Genomic DNA, 17,610 nt, shown 5'->3' with positions numbered 1-17,610 from the left:
CAGCAGACACACAACATGCACATGCATACATATCAGCAAAACACTTGTACACATAAAACAAACATGTTTTAACTTGAGGAGGAAATACCATGAGTTTAGTATTTAGGTTCATGGCCACCGCATTACAGGTGGTTGGGATCTGGGAGAATGAAGAGGCTTAAAGTCTCCTGCTATAGCCAGCTTTATTCGGAGCCTCAGACAGTTTATACTCTGTGGGTTAAGGAAGGTCATGTGAGGAAAGTTCTCATGCGTTCAGGCTGTACACAATCACAAGGACGAGCCACACATGGTGAAATGTGTTTTTCTGTAGAGGCGTGAAGATTTAATTGAATAACACCAGCAAGCAATACCGAGTAATCTGAAATGAGCTCAGTCCTGTCCACGACATCTGGGAGGAGCACGAGAACACTCCAACAATTCCATGTTTTGAAGACACTAAAGCCACAGACTCCCATCATATTTTCTTGGAGAGTCCTCACAGGCTCTCAGCATTCTCCCACACAGTGCCACTCCTGGACCGTGTTCTGATAGTTTGTGACTTAAATCTACAGCTTACTGGAAAGCGATGGATTTCTTGAAAGTCACAAATTACCAAAACTCGCATGATAATGACTGAAATATTTCCAAGCCTACTAAATAAACTAGTATCAGGGAGAAGATGTTTAGCCAGTGTGGAAAAGTTTAAATACAAAAATAAAATAAATATAAAAAATTAAAATAAAATATAAAAAGTAGTTAAAAATATTCCTAACAAATATAACTGTAGACCATGCCTATGAGTCCAACAAAACATTGTCTAATTATTCATGAACATATGCAAATCTCCTTCCTCTCTTTTCTTTCTCTTCTCTCTGTCTCCTTCTTTTCCTCCCCTTTCTCTTTTCCCTCTTTCTTTCCTCTCCCCCATCCCCCCCACGTGTCTTGGCCTAACATCTGAAAAGTACAAAACTGGCTCAACATGTAAAATCAGTGCAATTCACCACATTAACACCGTAGAGGAAATAAAAAAACGCAAAGGTCATTTAATTGGTTCAGAAAAATATCTTATTATACCCAATATCCAGTCATGATTCATTTTTAAAATCTTTAAGCAAACTGGAATTAGAAGAGAGCTTCCATAACCTGAACGGTGTGTCTCTCTTTTTTTATTATTTTTTTATTTTTTTTTTTACGGTGTGTCTCTAAAGAACGCCACAGCTAACATCTTTCTGCATCATCCTGGGAGCAAGACCCACCCACACTCAGTGCGCCACTTCAGTGTTCCACAAGTAGCCTTAGCCACTGCAACAAGACCCATCCAAGAAATAGAGGACATACGTACTGGAAAGTAAGACACCTGCTGCCCATATTCACAGATAATTTGTCTGCCTATGTAAGAAACCTCAAGAAATCTATAAAAAGAAAATGTTCCTGGAACTAACAGGTGAATTTGACAAGGTTACAATCCAAGGCCACTGTACGAAAATTAATCTTATTTTTGTAGACTACCAATGAATAGTTAGAAACTGAACATTTTAAAATAGAACCATGAGGCCTGGAGAGAATGCTCAGCATTGAAGGTCATGTACTGCTCTTGCAGAGGACTTGAGTTTTGTTCCTGGCATCCATCCATGTCTGGCAACTCACAACCACCTGTAAGGAAAACACCAGCGGAGCCACACTTCTGACCTCCACAGTCATTGCACACGTATACACACTCACTCAACAGAGGCTCACACATATGCATACTTTTAAAATAAAAATCACATTATTATATTTTTAAAATGTGCAAATATAAAACATCACACAGCAAATTTAACGTAGTTCCTCAAACAAGGTCTTGCTCATACCTTACGTCAACACATCTCAAGATCTTCCATATACTTGGAATAACTATCAATTCCGTTTTTACGCACTTATCTACCAAACACAAAAGAGAAAAATCCATGAGGGAGTTAAAACTGGAAAAGGCATTTTGTTTTTTGTAACTCATGTACCCTTTGCCTGTTTTCGATCCTTCTCCATCATCTACTATTAATCATTTATTTCTCTCCTTTCTCCATGCTAGACTATACCCACGTGTGCATCTGCTTATGTATATACATGTATGCATTATAGTCTAGATGGTCTAGAATACATACATGAGGAGAAGCATTTGGGCTTTTTGTCATTTTGATATGGGTGTGCTCACTTAGTATAACACATTCTAAGTCCATCCATCTTCCTGTAAATTTTGTAATTGCATTTTACTTTAAAGATGAATAGTGTTGTTTTATATTGTCCAGATTCTTACTGTTCCTTCAACTGTTGAAGGACAACTAGGCTGGTACCATTCCCTTGCTTTAGTGAATAAAGCAGCAATAAACATAGGGGTGTAAATATTTCTTTGGTAAGGTGTAAGATTTTCTGGGTCTACGCCCAGAAGCAAAATATCTGGTGCACTGGCTGGTTTTCTGTTAACTTGACACAGGCTAGAGTCATCAGAGAAGGAGCCTCAGGTGAGGAAATGTCTTCATGAGATCCAGCTGTAAGGCATTTTCTCAATTAATGATCAATGGGGGAGGGCCCAGTCCACGGTGTGTGGTTCCATCCCTGGGCCTGTGGTCCTGGATTCTATAAGAAAGCAGGCTAAGCAAGCCATGGAGAGCAAGTCAGTAAGCAGCACTCCTCCGTGGCCTCTGCATCAGCTCCTTCTTCCAGGACCCTGCCTTGTTTGAGCTCCTGTCCTGACTTCCTTCAATGATGAACATTGATATGGAAGTGTAAGCCAACTAAACCTTTTCCTCCTCAACTTGCTTTTTGGTCATGGTGTCTCATTGCAGCAATAGAGAGCCCTAACTAAGACAGATGGGTCATATGGACATTGTATTTTCAATTTTTTGAGGTATCTACAAACTGATTTCCATAATGGCATTTTCACCTCCACTAGCAGTGAACAAGGGTTCTTCTTTCTCCACATACTCTCCAACATCTGTCATAGTTTTTTTTTTTTTTTATTTGATAAAATGGAGGAAATTTGTTGGAAAGGTGAAATCAACCCAAGAAGGCTGGCTTCTGCCATAGTTCTCTGAAAGGCATCCATCCATTAGTTCTCTTCCTTAGAGTTCGTCATAGATTTCTTAATAATAACTCTTCTGACTAGGATGAGATGGTATTTCAAAGTAGTTTAATTTGAATTTTCTGGGTGGCAGGGAAAATTGAACACTTTTAAAAATAATTATTGGCCACTTATCTTTCTTAAAACTGTCGATTTAATTCATTAATCCATTTGATGAGTGACAGTTTTATTTCCTTGATATTTAATTTCTATAATTCTTTATAAATTCAGCGTATTAACCATTTGAAGTGAAGCTGGCAAAAATTTTCCTTCCACCCCATGGACTGCTTGTGCCCTGCTGGCTAGCTTCCTTTGCCATGCAGGAACTTTTCAGTTTCATAGACTCCCATCTGTGGACATTTGAGACCAGTTCCTGTGCTATTGGAGTTCTGCTCACAACATTCACGCATACCCCAATGTATCAAAGAGTAATTCATATCATCTGACTTTAATTTTGGTTGATGATTTGCATTTAGAAAATCTTCTGCTTCTCTTAGATTTACAAGTCTGGTGCATCAGTTTTCATGGTAATCGCTCAAAACAAAACGTTGTGCATGGAATTGGAGTCAGTTGGGAGATTACCCTTTTGACCTGTGATTCTGTTCATTGTATCTTCTTCCTATTTCCTTTGTCAGTTTAGCTAAGAATTTGCCTATCTTACTAACTTTCTCAAAGAACTGTTCGATTTTGTGTATTGTCTTTTAGTCTCTATTTCATTGATTTCTTCCTTAACCTTTATTATATTTACTTGGGATTGGCTGCTTGTTGTTTTGTGAGCGCTTTGAGTCGCTTTGGGTCATTTATTTGATATTTCTCAGATTTCTCTAATATGAGTGCTTATCACTATAAACATTCCTCTTAGGACAGCCTTGGATGCATCCCAAAGGTTCTGATAGGTTCTATTCTCATTATTATTTGTCTTTAGGAATTTTTTAATTTTCTCCCTGATTTCTTGGATAACCCAATTTAAAAACGTATTGTTTAGTCTACAAATATTTTGTGGTATCTGTAGTTCCTCTTATTGTTGATTTCTAGTCTTATTCCATCATGGTCTGATAAGATATAAGTAACTATTGCAATTTTTTGATTTTAAAAATTATTTTTATCTTATTTCATATATATGGATGTTTGCCTACAGGTTTGTCTGTGTACTACATGTATGCCCAATCCCCTTGGAGGTCAGAGGGAGCATTGGGTCCCCTGGAACTGGAGTTACAGATGGCTGGCTGTTGGCTGTGAGCCACCATTTGGGAGCAGGGGATCAAACCTCCATCCTCTAGAACAGCAGCCAGTGCTCCCAAACACTGAGGCATCTCCCTAGCTCCTACGCTGCATTTTTGACATCCTGACTATGATGTGTCATGGAGACTTTCTTCTCTGATCATGTCCATTCAGAATTCTTTATACCTCTTGTGTTTATCTGTCTACTTCTTTTCTAAGTTTAGGAAGCTTTCTGCTATAATTTCAAAATAATATCTTATTTATTTAATATTTAAAATTAATAATATTTAAATACTATTCCATTTTCTTTTTATCTGTGTTCCTTCTATACCATGAATTCTCATTAATTTCTTAAATTGACATTTCTCTAAATTTTTTAAGATAGGCACTTAGTTCTATAAATTTTCATATTATGACTGCCATCATTGGGTCCCGTAGGTTATGGCATGTTGTATTTTCATTCAATTCTAGGAATTTTTAAATTCTCCTCCTGATTTAATTCTTGGCCCAATTAGTATTAGTAGTGTGTCTTTAATTTTCACAAATGTATGTATTGTCTGCAGTGTCTATCACCATTGATATTCAGCTTTATTTCACTGTGGGCAGATAAAATTCAGGATATGGTTTCAATTTTTCTATATTTGTTGAATATCGCTTTGTGTCCTAATATATAATTAGTTTTGGAGAAAGTTCCATGGGCTTCTGAAAAGAACATGTTCTTTAGTGTTTGGGTGGAATGTTCCATGGGTATCTGCTAAGCCCATTTGATTTGTAATGCCACTTACTTCCCTAGCTTCTCTTTTAGCTAATTTCCAGATGATCAGTTTGTGAGAATAGGGTATTAAAACCACTCACTACCACTCTTTTGGGGTACAATGTGATTTATTAACAGGTTTTTTTTTAAAAATAAAATTGGGTGCTCCTGTGTTTACTGCATTTATCTTTTGACTAGTTGTGATTTGAGGTTGATTTTGTCAGATATTAGAATAGCTACACTTGCTTCTGTCTTAGTTCCATTTTCTTAGAATACATTTTCCCATCCATTTACCCTAAGGGGATATTTGTATTTGTTGCTGAGGTGTGTTTCTTTGAGACAACAAAGAGGTGGCTCCTGTTTTCTTGCTGTGGGATAATGCTCTTATATGTTGTAAAGATTTGTATTGTTTTACTGGCTGATTGGCCAGTAGCCAGGCAGGAAGTACAGACAGTTAGGAGAATTCCGGGAAGAGGAAAGGCAGAGACGCAGTTGTCAGCTAGAAACAAAGGAAGCAAGATGAGAACGGCATATGAGAAAAGGTCCCAAGCCACATGGCTAAGCCTAGATAAGAATTATGGGTTAATTTAAGTTGTAAGAGGTAGTTAGTAACAAGCCTGAGCAATAGTCCAGTTTATAATTAATATAAGCCTCTATGTATTTATTTGGGACTGAATGTCTGTGGGACTGGGCTAGACAGAAACTTCCGCTACGTTTTCTAGTCCAATCTGTTAATCTATATCTTTTTACTGGGAGAATAAAGACCATTAATATTCAGAGTTTTTATAAAAAAGATATATATTTATTCCTGTCTTTTTTGTTCATGACACCTTTCTTCTTCCATCAGAGGTATTTCCCAGCAGACTTGGAGTCTCCATTTCTCTGCTTTGTTATTTGGTATTTGGCAGATACAGCCTTTACCAAGGTCTTCAGTTACTCAGGAGTTTAGTCAAGGAGCCTGAAACAAGTTTCCTCTGGTAGTGTGTCCTGGTTATGGTTTTCTTTTTGTTTGTTTTTTTGTTACTGTTATTGTGGTTGTTGTTGTTTTAAGACAGGGTTTCTCTGTGTATCCCTGGATGGCCTAGACCTCACTTTATAGACCAAGCTGGCCTCGAACTCCCAGAGCACCATTGCCTGGCTCTTTGGTTGTGATTTTCAGTGCTGGATGGCGTAACTGGAGGGTCCCAATCAGGCGAATAATAAGGTTCTTAGACTCCTGTTGGGAACTGAGCTGAGATACAGAATGCTGGTAATCTGCCTGGGTCTATGCCACAAGATGGTAGCTACAAGGTCCCTGGTAGCAAGTGAGCTGGGATCCAAAAACGAAATCTTTTTAAAAATAATAATAAATAATAAATTTGCCTTTCTTATTTAAATCACTTGCCTTTTGAGTTTTGACTTTCAAACATAAGCGTCCTAAATCATGTACTACACGCTGCCAAATTGTTTTTTAAAAGACTTGCCAACATTTGTAATTAGGGAGATGTTTTTAACTGGACAAGACAGCTGCTTCTGAGAATTCAGTGGCTCTGTACATTAGATGCCATAAAGATACAAAGATATTGACTTACTCTGGCCTCTCACTGAAAAGTAAAATATGAAGTTGGTCATATCTCCCACCCTACACCCACCTGGAGGAGCACATAGACAGGATGGAAAGTTCTGTTCCAGGAAGGAACTTTTCCCCGTGGAACTACTTCCTGTTGGGGCATTCCATGGTAGACAGGCTCTTCCAGATGGTCACAAGACAGACATATGACAACCTGAGGCATGTATGGTCTGTAATACATGTATGGTCAAGCCTGTGAGTTTGAGGCCAGCCTGGTCTTCAGAGTAAGTTCCATCCAGGACAGCCAAGGCAACACAGAGAAACCCTGTCTTGAAAACCTAAAACAACAGCAGCAACAAAAAGCTTACTGTTTTCACGTACCTTCCAACTTATGCCTCCTTCTCCCTGCCTCGGTCTGCATTTTCCTGCATTTTAAAATAAATTAGCAGGTCATGGTCTCCTAATATCCCAATGTCTGCTGTCCAAATAGACCACGTTCCTGACTTCCACTTAGGAAACAGAGCTGAAGAGATCTTCAGTGCAGGAGTATAGCCACGCCCACATGGAGCCCAAAGCAGGTAGGATCTTGAGAGCCCTCTCTCCAGCACCACAGTGCACAGCCTTAGAAAAAGGAAGACTCCGGCTAGTCAGGAGCAGGGCCCAGCCACCCGAGGCATAGGCAGAGATGAGCCTGCAGCACAGTTGGCGAGTGACTCATTCCTCCAACACTTTCCTAACCCCCACCCCAGCTCAGGAGGTGTCTGATGTGAGCAAGTTTTCCCTCTTTGTTTGCCTGCTGTTGGGGGCGAGGGCTTTGCATAGATCGGGAAGAGCAATTATGCTTATTACTAGTTAGGATTTCTCTGTTTGCTGGGTGCATTAATTTTCAACACTTTCCGTCAGTCGTTCATCCTGACAAGCTCCTTGTCAGGTAGAAATGAGCAGGTGGAGAGCAGTGGCTGAAAGCAGCAATAACAACAACAAACAGAGCAGCAAGCCGGGAAAGAGATACCCAAAGATGGAAGAAAGGGTCGTCCCACGAGCTACCCATGGAACCCCCAAGGCCTCTCTCTAGACTTAACCAGTTACAGAGCCTCTGTCCTTTGAGCAATTGGAGATGGCTTTGCCTTCCTTGGACTCGGAAGGCTTCACAGAGTAGCACCTAAGGAATGTGGCATCTTTCACATGAAGATAGATTGTTACTCCGTTTTAGTCTTTCACGATCTACAGACTTAACTGAAATCAGACAAAACTACAGAAACTATAGGTTTAAGATTAAGCGTAGCCAAAGACGCCCTCACTTGTGGCTGTACCCTTTCACGTTTTTCATTGTACAAGTTTTCCACTGACTTGACATTTTCCACAGGAGAAAGCCAGGGAAAGAGGGGAGTGTGAGCCACCTGAGCCACTTGGGCAGGTGACTCAAGCTCTCCGAGCGCCTCGTCTTCCTTTGCTGAGGTGGGATAATAATAGAACCTATCTGGTGAGGCTGTGGAATTAAGGAAGATGAGGCCTATGAAGCACACATGTCCTCACTCCTGACACAGTAAATGGGGCTGTCAATGTCACCTACAGCTGTCTCTCTAATGGATGCAGACTTACATTGTCTCGAGTTTCTTTTGGTTTGGCAGCAACAAGCTCAGGAAGCCTTTAAAGAATCGCTTATTTTTTATTTTAGTGTGTGAGTGTTTTGCCTGCATGTATGTATGTATGTGTGTATGTATGTATGTATGTATGTATGTATACATGCATGTATGTACACTAGTGAAGTGTCAGATCACTGAGAACTGGAATTACAGATGGCTGTCACTGCACTGTGACTGCTGGAAAACTAACCTGGGTCCTCTGCAAGAGCAGCAGGCGCTCTTAACCGCTGAGCCAACTCTCTAGCTCCTAGCTGTGCAATTATTTAGTCAAGGCAAAAAAAATGGGCAGTGGTTGCTTGTGTTACCTCCTATTGGTTGGAACGGAATGAGAACCTGGCTATTGACTAGGGAACCTGACCAGTGGCATCTGTGCTTAGAGTCCTTCTCCCGCCACTCAACAGACTCCTCCGCCACCACTCAGATGACTCCTCTCCCAAACCCAGTCAATGTTCCCATTCTTCCTGGCCATAGGGGTTACTTTAAAATTCTGGTTTTATATTTATTCGTTTGTTTAGTGTGGGGGAGGGGGGTGCGCGGGCACACACGTGTGTCACAGCACATCTGTGAAACTCAAAGGACAACTTACAGGACTTGTGTGTCTGAGGATCATCAGAGGTCACCAGGCTTGACAGCAAGTTCCTTTACCTGCTGAGACACTCAGAGCTCCCACTGAAGTTACTGAACGTTCAGGCATCCTCCTGGACAACATCCTCCCATAAGACTCTAGCCCTAAGAGAGCCTTAGGAAAGGGGAGGCAGACAATATGAACATCCAAAGCCTACAAGTATCCCCAGAAAAATCAATCAATGTTTTTCTTTTTCTTTTTTTTTTTTTTTTTTTTTTTTTTTTTTTTTTTTTTTTTTNTTTTTTTTGGCTTCTTTGTCATCCTTTTGAATAAAACACCAAAACCGAATGTCTCAGAACCCACTCTGTCTGCAAGGGCAGAGGTTTTTAGGATCACCCAGAACCACTTAGGGGAGTAATTTCCTCTGAAGTATCACTGGCTTCTCATCAATGCCGTCCCTTTGGGAAACGTTTAATAGAGGGCAGATGGTAGCAGATAATCATGTCAGAGAACCGGCGCTATGGAATAATGTCTGGAAATCCCCGAGCTTTAATGACAATGCTTTTCCTTTGAATCTCCAACTTTTTTCATCTTTTTACGCCCTCTCCAGTTATTTCATTCTATTGCGCTCAGACCAGCCCTTGACGCAAGTAGGACAAATATAGTCCAATCCATCTCTCTGATGGCAGAGGAGGTGGGCAGGGTGTCACTGAGAGAAGCACGGGTTCTGGCGTCAGGCTCCCTGCGCTCCCTCTTGGCTCTGCCAATCATCTGGCTGACCTCAGGGCCAGTCACTTTGTAAGCTTCGGTTCTCTCATCTGTCAGTTGAGGCTGAAAATGAAGTTACCTCGTGGTATGGTGGTCATACCGAGGTGAGACAATAGGCCTGGCACTTGGTAACTACTTGGCAGTGATAGCACTGTCATCGACAGTCGACAGACCCGAGCGACAAGGGCATGCAGCAGTGATAGAGGACAGCAAAAGCACAGGTAAGACATGACAGCAGACGCAAAGGCCAAGAGAATTATCCATGCTCTCAAAACTCTCACAACCAGGTTGGGGAAAGGGAACAAAATACATGTTCAAAAAAGATATGCTTCTTAAGACACGGTCAGACTGCCCTACTCAGGACTGAGTTGGGACCTTTGATGGAACTTCACAACGCAAGGGAAGGGTCTCATTACTTCATCTGTGGTCAGGAGTCAATACAGGATACAGCCTAAGGAGATGCTCAGGTGGCTATAGAAAGGCGCAGATACCCAGGGTGAGAAGATTGATTGATTGATTGATTGACTGATTGATTGATTGATCTTTCGAGACAGGGTTTCTCTGTAGCTTTGGAGCCTGTCCTGAAACTCACTCTGTAGATCAGGCTGGCCTCGAACTCAGAGATCTGCCTGTCTCTGCCTCCCAAGTGCTGTGATTAAAGGCGTGCACCACCACTGCCCAACTCGAGAACATTTCTTAAAGAGAGCCACAGTGTGAGAAAGGAAGCCATGCTGAGGTCAGAGAGTTAGTTTGCTCTAGGATCCAAGTCTGCCGAATGCCAACACTCCTCATAACTTTATCACTCCTCATAACTTTATGAGGATTGGCAGGGAAATAGAAGGGGGCACAGGATTTCTTTGTACTTAAAGTCCTATAGAGTCTATAATTTAGATACCATGTGGGGTGAAGGGGGGATAAAGAAGTATTGAAATGTCATCAGATATTTAAGAGCTCAGTTAATCTGTATTACAGTAACAGCCTATGCTGCTCTTCCAGAAGAGCCAAGGTCAGTTCCCAGCACCCACATTGGGCAAATCACAATCACTTATAACTCCAGTTCCAGGGAATCTGGCACCCCCTTCAGGCCTCCAACGGTACCCAAAGACTCATGATACACACACACACACACACACACACACACACACACACACACACACACACGACACATACACATGACACACACACATGACACAAATAAAACAAAAAATAAGTTTTTAAAAAATGGGAAGGGCTGTGACTCAATTAATTGTGTTTGCCTAGCACGTACCAAGCCCTGAGTTTGGTCCCCAGCACTTATATACAGGGTATGGTGACATATGTCTGTAATCTCAGCATTCAGGAGGTAGAATCAGGAGGACCAGATGTTCAAGGTTATTCTTCCCTACACAATGAGTTCAAAGCCAGGCTGGGATACATGAGGCCCTGTCTCACCCCTATCCCACAAAGCTCAGCTTCTAGTTGGGGACCCTAGCGGTAATTAGATGAAGGTAGTGGTGGATGAATGTCAAAATACATTGTATAAATATGTGAAATAAATAGAAACATTACTCAAAGAACAAAATGATGGAGCTAAAAGATGGCTCTGTGGCTAAGTGCCTTGGCTGTTCTTGCAGAGGACCGGGGTTAAAGGCCAGCACTGCATGGCAGTTCACAGCGGGCTGTACCTCCAGTTTCTGGAAATCAGAAACCATTTTCTGGCCTGTGTGGGCACTTCACACACATGGTGTGCATACATGCATGCAGGCAAAACACTCATACACACTAAATAAATAAATAAATATTAAATCCCCCAAAATAGGATAAAAGCTTCTAAATACTGATCATTAGGAATGAATACTGTAATTCAGTTCTTATTACAGGCCAGGGTCTGTGCTTTCCAGGGACCCATGCCCACCATCATCACAAAACTCCTCGGACCATTCTTCTGGTACCACACCAGAGAGGTGACTCTGCAAGCAATGCAGTCAGAGTTAGAGCGGAAACCCAGACTGAAGGAAAGCCGAAGTGTTGGCTCTGTCAGACCTCTGACGTTTACCTTCATCTTCACAGAAACATCTCAGGACACCGCCTACAAATCAGGGGGGATCTCCAGAGGAGATGCCCGAGCTGAGTCTTTCGGGTCAAGAGGCAAATCTCTCAAGTGAACCCAGAGCTCGCAGTTTCAGCTAGCCTTGCTGCCCTCTTGGATCTGCCTGTCTCCATCCTACAGTGCCTGGGTTACAGATGCCCACTACAGCCTACAACATTTGCACGGGTGCTAGGGACCCAAAATTGTACAGCAGGTGCCCTACTCGCTGAGCTATATCCATAACACACATTTGAAGTCTTGTTTGGTTTTGTAAGAATTTAAGAATTCAGAACATCTTAAAATTTGATAGCTACGGAGAGCAGAAGAATCGGGTTTGTCAGAGGGTGTCACCCGTGGCGGGTTGACCGTGCTCCAGTAGAGGAAAACGCATCCGAGAATGCATGGTCAGCATAAGTGACATTTGATGGGTTTAAAAACAAGAGGACAAAGGGTAGGAGGGGAGGGGATCTGGGAGGAGGTGGGGGAAGAGAGCGACTATGCTCAAAACACATTTATGAAATCCTCAAAGAACTAATAAAAAATAAACATTCTAAACTATTGCAATGCAGACGAGACTGGAGTAATGAGGCCTCCGTGCAGGGTGAGTATTACTTCTTGGAAAAACTATTTTCCGGTTGTCAGTTGAGGTTAGAAATGCTCATACCATCTGTGATAGTTCATCTTTATCGTCAGCTTGAGAGGGTTTAGTATCACCTAGGAGACGAACCTCCGTGTAGGTCTATAAGGGCATTTCCAGAGAGGTTTAACTGGGGTGGGAATACTCTCCCTAAATGTGGGCAGCACCATCCCAGGGACTCGGGTTAAGGCGAATATGCAGAAGAATCATTGTGGTGGACCGCTCTGGTAAGCTGATGCTGAAGAGGTGGGGGTAGAAGGATCATGAGTTCGGGGCCAAACTGGGCTGTGCAGTTTTAGAAAGGAAGGTAGGTCCAGCAGCACCCATCAGTCTCTGCTTCCTGACTGTGGATGCAATGTACCCCGTGGCCTCACACCCCTGCCACCATGCTTTCCCTGCCTTGATGGACCGTACCCTCCAGCTATGAACCAAACCAAATCCTTCTCTCTTGAAATTGCTTGTGTGTGGTATTTTGTCACAGCAACAGAAAAGCAACCAGGCAACCACACAACCCAGCAACAGATTTCTAAGACTGACTCGAGCGAAAAGCAAATGTGTGTTCACACATCGCATGCACGTACTGGAGGCAAGTGTGCATAGCAGCTTCCAGAACTTGGAAACAATTGCAGGCCATTAGCTAGAGAAAGAATCGGCAAACTACCCACTGACTCAGTGGGGTTCTACTTAGCGACAAGAAGAGCGAACAGTGCATGCAACAACATAGTGAGTAGAAGACTCATCTGGTAAACGCATGAGGCCAGCTGCAAAGCACTCGCAGCTGTAAAGAAAGCCTCGCTGTATAATTCTATCTCATGTGATATTTTTAAAAGGCTAAAACTATGTAGATAGAAAACAGATTGGTGGTGGTCAGGAGCTAGAAGTGGAAAGAGGCACTGGCTGCAAAGAGTTCCAGGGGAGCTTTTCGGGGTCAGAGTCAGGCTATTTGTTGATTATGGTACCGTTTATATGACTGTGCTTGTCAGAATTCACAGAAATGCACACCAAAAATAAAAAAAGCAAACTCTCTGTACATGAATTATATCTTTTAAAACAAAACAAAAACGGTTCTGCTGCCCAGAGGCAAATTGGTTAGACTAGAGGACACCTCCATCCAAGCCCTGCTGTGGGACAATGGTCTGTGCCCTGTCACTTGTATTTTAAATAAACGCTCATTGCCCAGTAGCCAGGCAGGAAGTAGAGGTGGGGCAATGAGAACAGGAGAATTCTGGGAAGAGAAAGATTCAGTCTGCAGTTGTCACCCATTTGCAGAGGAAGCAAGATGTGACTGCCTGGCCAAAAAAGATACCAAGCCACGTGGCTGACACAGACAAGAATTATGGGCTAATATAAGTTATAAGAGTTAATAAGAAGCCTGACCTAATAGGCCAATCAGTTTATAATTAATGTAAACCTCTGTGTGTTTATTTGGGACTGAACAATTGCAGGACCAGGCAGGACAGAAACCTCAGTCAACAAAGCCCTTTGTGGATAAGAGACAAGATGGCAGACAGGCAGGTTGAAACAGGATGAAACATGCCTTTAATCCCAGCAATTGGGAAGCAAAAGCCATAAGATCTCTGTAAGTTCAGGAACAGGCTGGTCTACTTAGCAAGTTCTAAGCCAACCCATGAGTACACAGTAAAACCCTGTCAGAGAGAGAGAGAATACGACCTTGTGTGGACCAGGTAATAAGTGGGCCACTCACTGAGTAAGTGGAGATGGGGCTGGAGGCAGGTTTGAGAGCTATTTAGGAGGGAACTATGATACAGGAAATACCGTGCAGCACAGCTGCCAGCTGGTGAGCTCACACTCACAGAAACCACTTCCACGTTTGTATGTCTGCAGCTTCAGCCAACTATAGGAGCTCATTACCTTGTATTTTCACAAGGGAAAGAGGACAGCGACATTAGCTATGTGACAGAGACCCTCATGGAAACTCAGTGGAATAGAAAGTAATTAATAGGGGACTGAATAGATGGCTCAGAAGTTGAGAGCACTGGCTGCTCTTCCAGAGGCCCTGAATTCAATTCCCAGCAACCACATGGTGGTTCATAACCATCTATAAGGAGACCTGGTGCCCTCTTCTGGCCTGCAAACAAACATGCAGACAGAGTACTGTATACATAATAAATAAATCTTTTATTTTAAAAAAAAGAAATTAATGAATAGGACCACAAGGTAGGCTAGAATCTAAGCCCAACTAAGGCATGAGCAGGGTCCCAAGTAATAGTTGCAAAAAGACAACCAACCAAGCCCATCTCCATAAATAAGGGGAGCAAGTGATTCTGCTAAACTTGTTGGGGCTGTGAGATGCCTCCTCTACCTGACCTTCTCATGCCTATATTTAGAATTCAGAAGAGAGCCATGAATCACAGTTAACTCTCTGGTCTAATTACTTCCTTGGGTGATGTCACCTTCGTATCCTGAAGGCAGGCAGTAAATCCTGCTCTGTGACACTCAGAAGAGGAGTCATGAAACCTGCGTCATCACCCCAGCTAGGATTCTACATCTAGAAGTGATTGGTTTCGTTACTGGACTTCTAAGTTCTTTATTTGGAAAATAAGAAAGTTGATTTGGTAAGGATCCATTCAGCTTTTTCAAATGAAGTGTCCTTTGCTTAGTTTAATCTTGAGATGCATGTTTAAAGATGAGATTTACTGAGAGGAAGCAATGGAGAAAGCAAGCAGACAAGGCAGCTGTGATTAAAAAAAGTGAAAGGAAATGTTCTTTCTCTGAAGAGATGCTGAGGGCCTCGAGTCTGCTAGAGCGTCACCTTGCTGTTGGCCTTGGAGACCGATGTGTCTGTCTCCAATCTTCCCACCGGCCAGAGCAAAGAGGCAAGTACGAGCTGTTAGATGAGCAAGAAAGGCAACTGCACATTCTAGTACAGTATCCACTGCCTACATGAGGCAGCTTAGTTCTCGAAAAGGGGCCAAGTGTGGCTGGTTATTAAAAATATAAATACTCACTTAACTTTATTGAATACAAACTGGAATGGCCATGTGAGGCTGGTGGAGCATGGTACCGGACAGCTCAGTCTGAGATGAATTCAGTGTTTGCTCTGTGGGTCAATCATCACTTTATTGTCTCAGATGCAAACTTATCCTTTTCTGTGGGTTGTGTGCTAGCTCCGCTGGGCCTTATAATTACTTCTTCTTTGCCAGCTGATAAAATCTAAAGCCTGTCTGCTGGGAGCCTAAAAGAGGCTAGGAAGGGAGAAGCTCTCTCTTCCTGCTTTGCCTAAGCCTCTCCTCCAGGCTGCTACAGTTTATGCACCTCCAGGCTCAGGCGGGCAGGAGACTGTGGGCACCAGATGCAGCAGCATTCTGAGATGCTCCAGTGTGTGCTTTCTGCAGCACCCAACCCCAAGTACATATGCAACCCCTCCCACACCCGGATCATGAAGGGCAGGCACCAGGTTCTCAGGACGTTGCGCCCAGCAGTTCCCAAAGGCAAGCAGATTCTCCAAACTTCTGGTGCCGTCAAAGGGAAATACCATAGAATTACCTTCCTGTGAACAGTCTCCCATGGCGTCATGTCAGACAGTTTTAAACAAGTTTCGAAGCATGGCATCTCCATGCAAATGATTCCTCTGGAATCCTCCAGGACAGATTTCCCCGAGTGGTACGGATGGTACGGTACCTTAAATACATAACTCTTTTTCCTGCCAGCAGACCACCGTGCTACCTCCAACAGCTCTTGGTTTTGGTCCCAGTCCTGGGCGTTCTTTCTTGGGCATGGTATTTCAGTTCTAAGGGTAGTGAGAACTGTATACAATTTCTACTTCTGCATTTACAGTTTTACAATTTTTTTTGCTCCTTGTTAGAGCAAATCTTCATTTCAATTCTATTTCAGACTTGATCATTTTGACTTAAACTTTCCTTGTGCAAATCGCTACACTTTTACAAATATGTATTTGTGTACATGCATGCCATGTTGCGTAGATAGAGGTCAGAGGACAACCTGCAGGAACCGATTCCCTCCTTCTACCATGAGAGTTCCAGGGATTGAACTCAGAACCCCAGACTTGGCAGCAAACTCCTTTATATGCAGAGCCAACTCATCAGTCCCGCTATCTGCGTTTTGTCTTTAAGTGAACTCTAGCTGGTCGAAGAGTCAGCTCAGGGGACAAACCTGTACAGGCCAGTTTTGAGCCCTGGCTTGGCCAAACTATCGAGCTTGAGCACAGTAATAAGTTCTTTCCCAGCAGGAAATGAAACTGGTGCAACCCACGACATGTGGTGTCCATCACTGATCGCCTCTGCGGGACTGGGATCCAAAGCCCCAGGGAGCCCAGGGAGCTGCTTTACCCAGCTTTGGTGGTGCCAATGACAGCAGTAAGAGCTACAGTGCAGCGTCTATTCTTCTGAGTGTACTTGGATACTGACAGAGGAGAGAGACTGTCAAGCTGAACTCACACCGTGAGGTGAGAACCCTAACTGTTAAAAAGAACGAGTCAATTTATTATAGATACATGACTGTTACCGCTGAGAACAGAGTGAGAATTTAATTCTGCAGATTGCTGACTTTGAGTGTCAGTCAAATTATCCTTAGAAGCGCATGTGAAAATTATTAGGAGAGAATGAGGTGGCTGAATATAGGGACATCTGACTGGACCTAGATGAAACTGATAATCCCCAAGTCATTACAGGTACCGGGGAGAGGCAGCCGCTTTTTGCCGCATTAGGACACCAGCATGTCTTTGCTTGGCAACCTAAGGTAGCCCTATCTGAGGCACAAGGTTTGAAAAGGACATAGTTCATTCTGTTTTAAACCCACCACTGCCCTTACCACCACTGGAATCCAAACTACTGGCAAATGTCAGCATGCTCTAAGAGACAGGGACACGTAATGAACTAGAAGGAAACAGCGTGAGTCCTAAGAGAACTACAGAAATTTTCTGTTATGTAGCAGCATAAACCTGAGGACCTGAGGAGAGCATTTGAGGGGTATCCGACCTACAAGGGTGAGCCATAAACACTCCTGGGAGGAAATTCACTGTCACGAGAGAACTTACCAAGTACTCCCGATTTCAGGTTATCTTGTGTGGCTGGAGGTTTGTCTAGCTGCTCACTGGGTGGTTGACTAAAACTTGAGCGTCGGGTGATTACATCTAGTGAGACTGAGATTTGGGGAGTTCCTGGGGCTGGAGGGGACGGCTCAGTAGTTAAGAGCACTGCCTAGTCTTCCAAAAGTCCTGAGTTCAATTCCCAGCACATGGTGACTCACAACCATTTGTAATGAGATCTGATGCCCTCTTGAGGACGAGACCTGATTAGTCGTCCTCATCAACTTAGACCATGAAACCCAATATGGACAAGTTCCA

The sequence above is a fragment of the Alexandromys fortis genome, unplaced genomic scaffold, assembly GCF_014885135.2.
Source record: "Alexandromys fortis isolate MF-2015 unplaced genomic scaffold, M_Fortis_MF-2015_v1.1 scaffold_6, whole genome shotgun sequence".
In the NCBI taxonomy this organism is placed as follows: Eukaryota; Metazoa; Chordata; class Mammalia; order Rodentia; family Cricetidae; genus Alexandromys; species Alexandromys fortis.
Note: the sequence above shows the minus strand (reverse complement) of the source record.